Source organism: Nomascus leucogenys, chromosome X (genome assembly GCF_006542625.1).
Source record: "Nomascus leucogenys isolate Asia chromosome X, Asia_NLE_v1, whole genome shotgun sequence".
Classification (NCBI taxonomy): Eukaryota; Metazoa; Chordata; class Mammalia; order Primates; family Hylobatidae; genus Nomascus; species Nomascus leucogenys.
Genome location: NC_044406.1, coordinates 83,079,037 through 83,089,608, shown reverse-complemented (window position 1 = coordinate 83,089,608; position 10,572 = coordinate 83,079,037). Strand labels below are relative to the sequence as shown.

The following is a 10,572-nucleotide window of genomic DNA, read 5'->3' as shown; positions in this document are numbered from 1 at the left end:
GATTTAGATTGTTGCCATAATAAAATAACTATTACAGTTTAGTTTCAATAATCTTCATTAAGTGGGAAAGGAGTGAAATCACAACTGACATATTGGGAATTGTACCTTTATCCTTAAGCACTTCAAAATTATTTTTTTGTTCCTAGATAAGATACTTATTGTGGTAGACTGAAAAATGGCACCTCAAATATTTCCACGCCCTAATCCCTGGTTTTATGCCTGCGTGTGTTAAGTTAAATGCCAAAGGGACTTTGTAGATGGAATTAAGGTTACAGATCTTAAAATAGGGAGATTATCTGAGTAGGACCAATGTAATCAAATGGACCTTTAAAAGTGGAAGTGGAAGACATGGGTAGGTCAGAGAGATGGATGATGGATGAAGCAACAGGAAAGATTCAAAATGCGAGAGAGACTTGACCTACTATTGCTGGCTCTGAAAACAAGCGGGCCATGATCCAAGAAATGTGGACAGCCTCTGTAAACTAGAAATGGCCCTCAGCTGACAGACAGCAAGGAAGTGGGACCTTGATCCTTCAACTGCAAATAATTGAATTCTTCCAACAACTGATAAGCAAGAAAATGGATTCATCCTTCTACCCCCACCACCAGAGCCTCCAAAAAGGAAAGCAGTCCTGACAATACTTTTATTTTAGCTCAGATGAGACTAATGTCAGATTTCTGACCTATAAAACTTTAAGACAATATATTTGTGATGTTTTATGATACTGACTTTGTGGTAATTTGTAACATTTACAATAGAAAATATATACATTTACCTTAGTAAAACCTCAAATTTAAAGAAGTTATCAAAGAAGGGTCCCTAAAGTCATTTAAACTATATTTTTTAAAGTTCAATTCATGTCTGATCCTGAATGATTCTGGTATATTAAGTTGTGCTATAACTGGAAATGTGTGTTTAGCCAACAAAAATGACAAAATAGTAACAATGGAAAGCTACAAAGACAATTAATATAAAAACTTCAAAAATATCATGACTAGTTATTATGGGAACCATTTTATCTAGGAGTGGTTTGTAAGGCAGCATTTTAAGTTTCCATAAAAACAGAACCTTCTGTTTTAGAAGAGATATCAATAACATAACCAGAAACCTCTATTTCCAAGTGCAGTGGTTTCTCCTGTTCATAACTCAGGTTTGAACTAACTTCCATTTGAATCTCTTGCTCTTCCACCTCCAAAAGTTTATCTGGAGTTGAAGCTACCTACTTCTTCATCTTCATTTTTATGTAGAAGGCTACAAATCATTTTGGGGCTATAGGAGAAATCATTTTCCTGATTATCAGCCATTCCATCCCACCTATGTTTTCTTCTCCTTCCTTCTTTTCTGTCAGAAGAGTTATCATGCTGAGCTTCTTCATTGTATGGCATTTATATTTTAGCACTGTTTTATTATTGCCTTCTGCATCTACATTTTCAACTTTTTCTTCAAATATAGCATAGGTCCCAAGAGTGTCTTTGTACTCCCCAGCAAAGAGATAGCTGTCCACTTGCAGAATGGGCCTCTCGTAAATTCTCCAAATCTTGCATTTATTTTCACATTTTGAGAAAATCCTGACAATTCTACTGGAATCAACATCTCTGCCTTCAATTCCTCCTCTTCTCCATTCTCTGGACTCCACTTCTTGGCTGCCACCATAGTCCCACACCTCCTCAGTGCCTCCCCAGTACTAGCCACCCCAACCCGGAGCTACCATCTTAAGCCCCTTATGATTTTCTTAATAACATTTTCCTCTCTCTAGCTTACTTTAAGAATAACAGTATATAATTCATATAACATACAAAATATATATTAATTAACTGTTTATATTATTTCTAAGGCTGCTGGTCAATAATATGCTATTAATAGTTAAGTTTTTACAGAGTCAAAAGTTGTACACACATTTTTTAGTGCATGAGGGTCATATATATGTGTTACAGGTTTAATTAAATTAAACTTTAAAAATAATATTCAGTTAGCCAATGAATGGTAGTGAGTTTTGTTCTGTGTTATTCCTGTGGAGACTGTGGAGGTAAAGCTAACTCTTATTCTATGAACCCTAGTATCTGAGGGAACTAGCTCTTGGGTTTCTATTTCATTATTCTGATGCAAGCTACGTAAATTCTTCATTGTTGAAGGAAAACAAGTAATCGAGTCACATTTGTGTGAGGTAGCTGTTACAATTCTTGACTAGTAAAATAGATCGAATCTGAATACTTATGCTACACACTTCGTTTATTTGTGCTCAAAGAGAATAGCTTTATAACATGTATAAAATAGTAGCCCTCAAAAATATATATTTGGCATAACGTGCTTTCAACTGCTATCACAACTTCTCTTATAGGAGACATAAAATAAGCACCTAAGTATGTTACTGGAAGAAAATTGCTTGAAAGAACAAGCTTGTTCTTTTTTATTAATTGAATTTTTTAAATAGAATATTAAAAAGCAAATTTTTGGCATATATAATAACTAGGGAACCACAAAGTTTTTGTGGAATTCTAAAAGCACTTTTAAAGAAAGTTTTCAATATCCTAAACCCTTCTCAATATATCTATTGAAAGTAGCTTAATTAAAAAAAATAGTTATAATACTGGATGAGTGAATACACATTCATTTTAAAGAAAAATGAAACAAAACAAAATAAACAACAACAACAACAAGAAAACTTACTTTTCCAAAAACTAGGGATACATGGGAGCTTCCTTAATCTAATAAAAGATGAGTGACAGACTGAGGCAGGAATGTTTTATCTCACCACTACTACTCAAATCTTGTACTGGAAGTCCAATCTAGATAAATAAGAGAAAAAAAATCTAGCAGGCATACAGATTGGCAAAGAAGAAATAGAACTTCCTTCATTCATAGACAACATGATTTATGTGGAAACTTTTAAATTATCTATAAAACATTCCTGGAAATAACTTTTGAAAAGAGATTAACATGGTTGTAGGAAGCAAGGTCAATATTTTAAAAGTCAACTGATTTCCTATATGCTAACCATGAAAAATTTTAATCTGAAATAATGAAAGAAGACACACCATGTTCAATAGCATTGAAAAAAAAGTTTAAAAAGTTTACAGTTTAGAGAGACATGAGACATCAGTTAATATGTATAGGATGTACATTTGTTTGATCTGGAAAGGTAGAACAACTCGAAGTGGGGGCTTCCAGGTCATAGGTAGATAGAAAAACAGTTGCATTCTTTTGAGTCTTTGATCAGCCTTTCACTGAATACACAATTTATGTGAGAGGGAGGTAGAGGAATAGTCACTTATGCCTTAGTGTGGCTCAGTGTATGCCACATATACACATAGGTATACACATATACATAACATAAATGTGAAGGATCTGTATGTGAAAAAGTAAAAAAACACTGAAGGAAAATAATTTAAAAAATCTAAAGAAATAGAAAATATACCATGTTGATGCAATGGAAAAGTCTATATTTTTTCCATTTTTTTCCACGCTCTGTGTAAAGCACTGGAGGTACAAGGAAGAATCTCTGCCTTTAAGGGGCTCACAGTGCAGTGGAGAAAAGAGACAAATGGCCAGGCAATTATAATACAGAGTGAAAAGACTTAAGATGGAATGGTTAGAACTAGCTATCATGACAGCTCACAGGTTGGTCACTTATCTCAGCCTTGGAAGATCAAAAGAAACTACCTGGAAAAGGCTGCACCTGAGAAGACTGTAAAAAAAAGCAGTATCTATCCAAGCTAAGAAGAGGAGGGTTAACAATCCAGGGTGAAGATGAAGCATATGCAAACACAAACAAAAAATGAGGGAAAGAAGGTGGGATATGCACAAAAAGCCAATCGGAGGGAAGAAAGTTAACAAGAAAGCCAGAGGAGAAAAGGGGATGGAAGGAAAGAGGAGGGCAAGAAAGGAGAGTATAGGAGGGCAGCGGAGAGAATGTAGCCATAACTGTGAAGCTGCCTTGGTTCTCACACTCCCCACAGTCTAGCCAGTGAATTCTCCTGGGTTCTTGGCATGTAGGTCTTTTTTATACGTTAGCATGTGAACACACTCTCCCATTCGAGTAATAATAACAAGGCCCAACCCTGCTTCACTTCCAAGATCAGACGAGATGGGGCACGTTCAGGGTGGTATGGCTGTAGACCACACTGTCTCTTGTAATCAATAGAATTTCTTTTTAAAATGGTGTACAATATGATGTTTTGATATCTATACCCAATGGGAAATGATTAAATCAAGCTAATTAACATACCTATGCCTAGGACAAAAAACCAAACACCGCATATTCTCACTCATAGGTGGGAATTGAACAATGAGAACTCATGGACACAGGAAGGGGAACATCACACTCCGGGGACTGTTGTGGGGTTGGGGGAGGGGGGAGGGACAGCATTAGGAGATATACCTAATGCCAAATGACGAGTTAATGGGTGCAGGAAATCAACATGGCACATGGATACATATGTAACAAACCTGCACATTGTGCACATGTACCCTAAAACCTAAAGTATAATAATAAAAAAAAAAATACCTATGCCTTACATAGTTATCATTGTTCTGTGATGTGAACATTTAAGACCTACTGTCTTAGGAATTTTCAAGTATGCAATACATTATTATCAACTATAGTCGTTCTGCTATATATCAGATCTCAGAATTTCTTCCTCTTGTTTAACTGAAACTTTGTGTCCTTTGACCAACATCTCCCAACCACCCTTACCCGCCACCCCCAGCTCCTGGCAACCATCACTCTGCTGTCTGGTTCTACAAGTTCAACTTTTTGAGATTCCACATATAAGTGAGATGACATGGTATTTGTCTTTCTGTGCCTGGCTCATGTGACTTAGCCTAATATTCTCCAGGTTCATCCACATTGTCACCAATGATAGAATTTCCTTCTTTTCAAAGGCTAAATAATATTCCACTGTATATATATTCTCGTGTGTGTGTGTGTGTATATATAATATATATATGCTCATGTGCTTATATAGTATATATAATACATGTGCATATATATATATGTATATCACATTTTCTTTATCCATTCATTTGCTTTGCAAAATACATTGTTAAGAGAATGACAAGATAAGACACAGATTAAGAGAAAATGTTTTCAAATCACATATCAGATATAAACAAAGTTTTATCCAGAATATACAAGGAACACTTAAAACTCAACAATTAGGGGAAAAAATAAAATGATGGATAAAAACCCCAAACATACACTTCACCAAAGATACACTGATAGAAGATAAGCATATGAAAAGACACTCAACATCATGTGTTATTAGGCAAATGCAAATTAAAAAATAAAACTGACAACACCAAATGCTTGCAAGTTTGTGAAATAACAGGATATTTCATTCATGGATAGGAATGCAAAATAATACAGCCTCTTTGAAGACAGTTTGGTAGTTACTTATAAAGTAAAAACAAACAAACATAGAATTATTAAAGGGCCCATTAATAACAGCCCTGGATATTTACCCCAGTGAACTGAAAACTCGTGTTCACACAAAAACCTGTATGAAAGTGTTTATAACACTTTTACTCATGATCACCTAAAATTAGAAGCAACAAAGAGTCTTCTAATAGGTGAGTGGAAAAACAAACTGTGTTACATCCATAAAAGAACATATTATTTGGTGATAAAAATGAACCAAGTATTAACTTATGCAACAATATGAATGAAATTTAAATGCATTTTGCTAAATTAAAATAAAAGACTAAAAATCTACATATTGAATGGTTTCATTTATATGACATTCTAGAAAAGGCAAAAATATGAGGTCAGAAAAAACATGTTGTTTGCCCCCTTTTTTCGTAGGGCAGGGTTGACAACAAAGGGATGCACCGGATAATTGTCAGGGTAATGTAACTATTCTGTGTGACACTGAAGTGGTAAGTACATACTGCTATGCATTTGTCTAAACACAGAACAGAACTTTACATAACAAAGACTGAACTTCAGTGTATGCAAAATTTAAAAAAATCAACCAGTAGATTTGGAATCTAAGGTTGAAATGCAAAATCTATATTGCAACAGTATGACCTGACTGAAGGGGTTGGAAGGAACAAAAAATTGACATATGTAATGGAGTAATGCTGAAAAATGGTGATTTGACTGCAAACTTTAGGGCTAAATACAAAAACAACTTTACAAAAACACTATTGGCTGGTTGGTAAAGTTGTTTCTTGTAGAATTATAGTTTAAGAATTCCGTAATTGCTTTACATAAGTACTGGGATTGAACTTGTAAGTAAATAAGAAATAGATGGTGGGAGCTAAACTTCTCAAGGTTGAAGATGGAAGTTCCAGAAAAGCGAAGGGTGAAGGCTAGTATAAACCATATGAAACTTCAATATGGTAAGAGAATCAGTGTAAACGTGTATAGCTTAAATAGATACAGATGGACAAATATGGAAATAAGATAGATATGTGTGTATACATGAGTTAGTATCCTTACATATATTTTTCTAACTGTGTCAACTGAGAGGACTTGAAAGCAATGACTCTAGTAGTATTAATCATTCCACTACACATATCTAGGCTTCTAGGTACCATTTCCCAATTAAAAAAAAAAATTAGAAATCTTAGAAGAAATCATTGATATTACAGCTGTGGTATAAAATAAGCAAGATAAGCCTGAAACATCTTTTAGGGTCAGAAAGAAAAGTAGTACTCATAAAATAAAAGGATGGAGGCATTATAAAGGGACACAGGAGCCAACCTGAAAGGTCTTCCAATAATCAAAGTTGGAACAATTTTTACCACAAAATAAATAATATAGTATTGGGTTGTAACACAAAGAATAAATCTTTATGTGTTTATACTGATGTAGATAAATTAATGAATAAATAAATAAATGTGGGAGAATAGGCAAACCTTCCTAGCAGTAAAATTCCAAATAATTTATGTAGTCTCCTTTCCAGAGGTGGGGCTTAACCTCCCATCCCCCATTGCATGTGGTCCTGCTTCCAGAAAATAGAATATAAAAAAGGGTTGCAGGGGAAGTAACTTTTTAACAATAAATTTGAAGAACAATACATGGGAGAGGGGAACATGGTTAACATCAGTGGTAAGTCATGTTGATATCATGTATCCGTGATATGATTTGATGAGAATAGCACTTTACCTCTGTGTTATTCTTCCCAAAAATATATTGAGAAAAACATTAGACAAACCCCAATTGAGGGACTTTCCACAAAAATCAGTGATAAATACACCCTAAAACTGCCAAGGAAAAAAAAGAGGAAAGCCTGATAAACTTCCCCAGCAAGAAAGAAGCCTAAGACATGATTACTAAATGTAATGTGGTCCCTTGGATGAGAGTCAGGAACATAAAAAGGACACTAGGTAAAAGTTAAGGGCTCTTGTACAAAGCTCAAACTTTATATAATAATAGTCCATCAATAATGTTTCACTAGTTGTGATAATCTACAATGGTAATGTAAAGTAAGATGTTAACAAGAGGTAATATTGAGTCTGAAGCATACATGATACCCTATGTTATGACTTAGCAACTTTTCTGTACATCTAAAATCTTGTATGTATATATAATTTTTGTATTCTGTATACAAAATTTATGCCAAAGAAATCTACAGACTTTTGATTTTCAGTGTAGCACGTAAGGAGCTTAGAAGTCACCACTTCATCCTAACAAGTAAAAAGATGAGCAAACTTAAAAAGAAAAAAAAAAACACTAACTTTTCTTAGATTTGTTAAAAAGGTGCAGTCTCAGGGCAAAACACTTTCTGTATGAATGGAGAGACAGAGAGGCAGATATGGAGAACCACAATTACTGGAACAGATACATCCAGGGAACTAGTGCTGGTGTGGGAAAGCCTGAACAGTAATTGATAAATTTTGGAGGCTCAGCATAAATAACCCTGAGTTAAAAATGCCATGAAGATCCAGTCATAGAGGGGCCCTACACTTAGGTGAGTTTTACCTACAGGAGTTTGACCAGGTCCCCACAGAGGATATCAGAGAAAAATCCCCTGTTGCTTTCAGCAGGAAAAAAGGGAAAAATTTTGAAATATGCCAGACCATTCTGTTCTTAAAATGGCTTCCCTTTAAGAAAAATTATTTTACAAGAGCCTAACTGGCTGGAGTTTTATCATAGCCTAACCAACCTAGAGGAAAAGGCATACCCAACTCCAACTAGTCCTTGCCTTCCACATGGGGGGAAAGAAATACACAATTCCAGCACCCTCCAGACATCCTGTCCCACCTAGGAGTGAGGGAGGTGATGAGAAGCTCTTGTAAAGTTCAGTCTAGGAGCATAAGCTCACTTAACCTAATCATAGGATGGTAGAACACTTCCTGTCTTAGGCCGTTTTTGCATTGCTATAAAGAAATATCTGCAACTGGGTAATTTATGAAGAAAACAGGTTTAATTGTCTCACGGTTGTGCAGGCTCTACAAGAAGCATTACACTGGCATCTTCTCAGCTTCTGGTGAGACCTCAGGAACTTGCAATCATGGCAGAAGGTGAAGGGGGAGCCAGTGTTCCACAGCAAAAATGGGAGCAAAAAAGGGAGAAGGGAGAGGTGCCACATATTTTTAAACAACCATATCTCATGTAAAATTACCCATCACCAAGGGGATGGCACTAAGTCATTCATGAAGGATCCGTTCTTATGACCCAATTACCTCATATCAGGCCTAACCTCCAACAATGGGGATTACAATTCAATATGAGATTGTGAGGGAACAGCATCCAAACTATATCATGTTTCCCCTGGACCCTCAAATCTCAAGTTCTCTTCACATTGCCAAATACAATCATCCTCTGTCAATAGGCTCCCAAAAGTCTCAACTATTTCCAGCATTAACTCATAAGTTCACAGACCAAAGTCTTATCTGAGACAAGGCAATACCCTTCCACCGATGAGTCCATAAAATCAAAAGCAACTTATTTACTTCCAAGATACAATGAGGTATAGGCATTGGTTAAACATGCCCATTTCAAAAGGGAGAAATGGGTCAAAAGAAAGAGGCTACAAGCCCCATGCAAGTCTGAAACCCCACAGTGCAGTCATTAAATCTTAAATCTCCAAAATAATCTTATTTGACTCTGTGTTCCACATCCAGGGCACACAGCAGCAAGGGGTTGGCTCTCAAGTACTTGGGGAGCTCTGCCTGTGTGGCTTTGCAGGATATGGCCACCATGGCTGCTCCCACAGTTGGAGTTGAGTGCCTGTGGCTTTTCCACAGGCAGAGTCCAAGCTGCTGGTGGGTCTACCATTCTGGGATATTGAAGGCTGTGACTTCCTTCACACAGCTCCAGAAAGTAGTGCCCAACTGGGGACTCTGTGTGGGGCCTTCAACACCATCTTTCCCCTCTGCACTGCCCTAGTAGAGGTTCTCTGTGAGGGTTCCTTCTCTGCAGAAGTCTTCTGCCTGGGCATCCAGGCTTTCTCATATATCCTCTGATAGATAGGTGGAGTCTGCCAAGCCTCCTTCACTCTTTTATTTGGTGAGCCTGCAGGCTTAACATCACAGGAAGGCCACTAAGGCTTACAGCTTGCACCCTCACCCTCTGAAGCAGCAGCTCAAGCTTTATCTGGGACCCTTTCAGCTGAGGCTGGAGCACAAATGGCTTGGAGCTGGGAGAAGTGTCCCAAGAGTGAACAGAGCAGCAGAGGCCTGAGCCTGGCCCACGAAACTATTTTTTACTCCTAGGTCTCTGGGCCTGTGAGGAGAGAAGGCACTGCCTCAAAGATCTCTGAAATGCCTTCAAGGACTTTTTTCCATTCTATTGGCTATTAGCGCTTGGCTCTGTTTTAGTCATACTAATATCTCTGTAAGTGGTTTCTCTGCAGCCTGTTTGGATTCTCCCCCAATGCAAAGGTGTTTGCTTTCTCTGCCATATGGTCAGGCTGCAAATTTCCTAAGGTTTTATGCTCTGCTTCCGTTTTAAATAGAACTTCCAACTTTAAGTCATTTATTTGCTCCTGCATCTGAGAATAGGTTGTTAGAAGCACCAGGCAAAATCTTAAATGCTTTGCTCCTTAGAAATTTTTTCCACCAGATACCATAAGTCATCACTTTTAAGTTTAAACTTCCATAGACTCCTAGGGCATGAATGCAATATAGCCAAGTACTTTACTAATGCATAACAAAGATGACCTTTGCTCCAGTTTCCAATAAGTTCCTCATTTCCATCTGAGACCTTGTCAGCCTGGACTTCACTGTCTATATCACTATCAACCTTTTGGTCATAATGAATTAATCAGTCTCTAAGAAGTTCCACATTTCCCTTTATGTTTCTTTCTTCTTCTGAGCCCTCCAGACTCTTCAAACCATGAACTATTACCCAGATCCAAAGCCTCTTCCTCATTCTAAGGTATTTTTGTTTAAACAGCAACTCCTGGTACCAATTTTCTGTATTAGGCTGTTTTTGTATTACTGTAAAGAAATACCCGAGACTGGGTAGCTTATGAAGAAAACATGTTTGATTGGCTCATGGTTCTGCTGGCTGTACAGGAAGCATAGTGCTGACATCAGCTTGGCTTCTGGAAAGGCCCAAGGGTGCTTATAATTATGGTGGAAGGTGAAAAGGGAGTGGGCATATTACATGACAGGAGTGGGAG

At 37.0% G+C, this 10,572-nt stretch overlaps 1 pseudogene; it reads right to left on the bottom strand.

Moving 5' to 3' along the window:
* Nucleotides 1-1,046: 1,046 nt before the first annotated feature.
* Nucleotides 1,047-1,654, bottom strand: LOC100582877 (annotated as a pseudogene).
* Nucleotides 1,655-10,572: the final 8,918 nt, after the last annotated feature.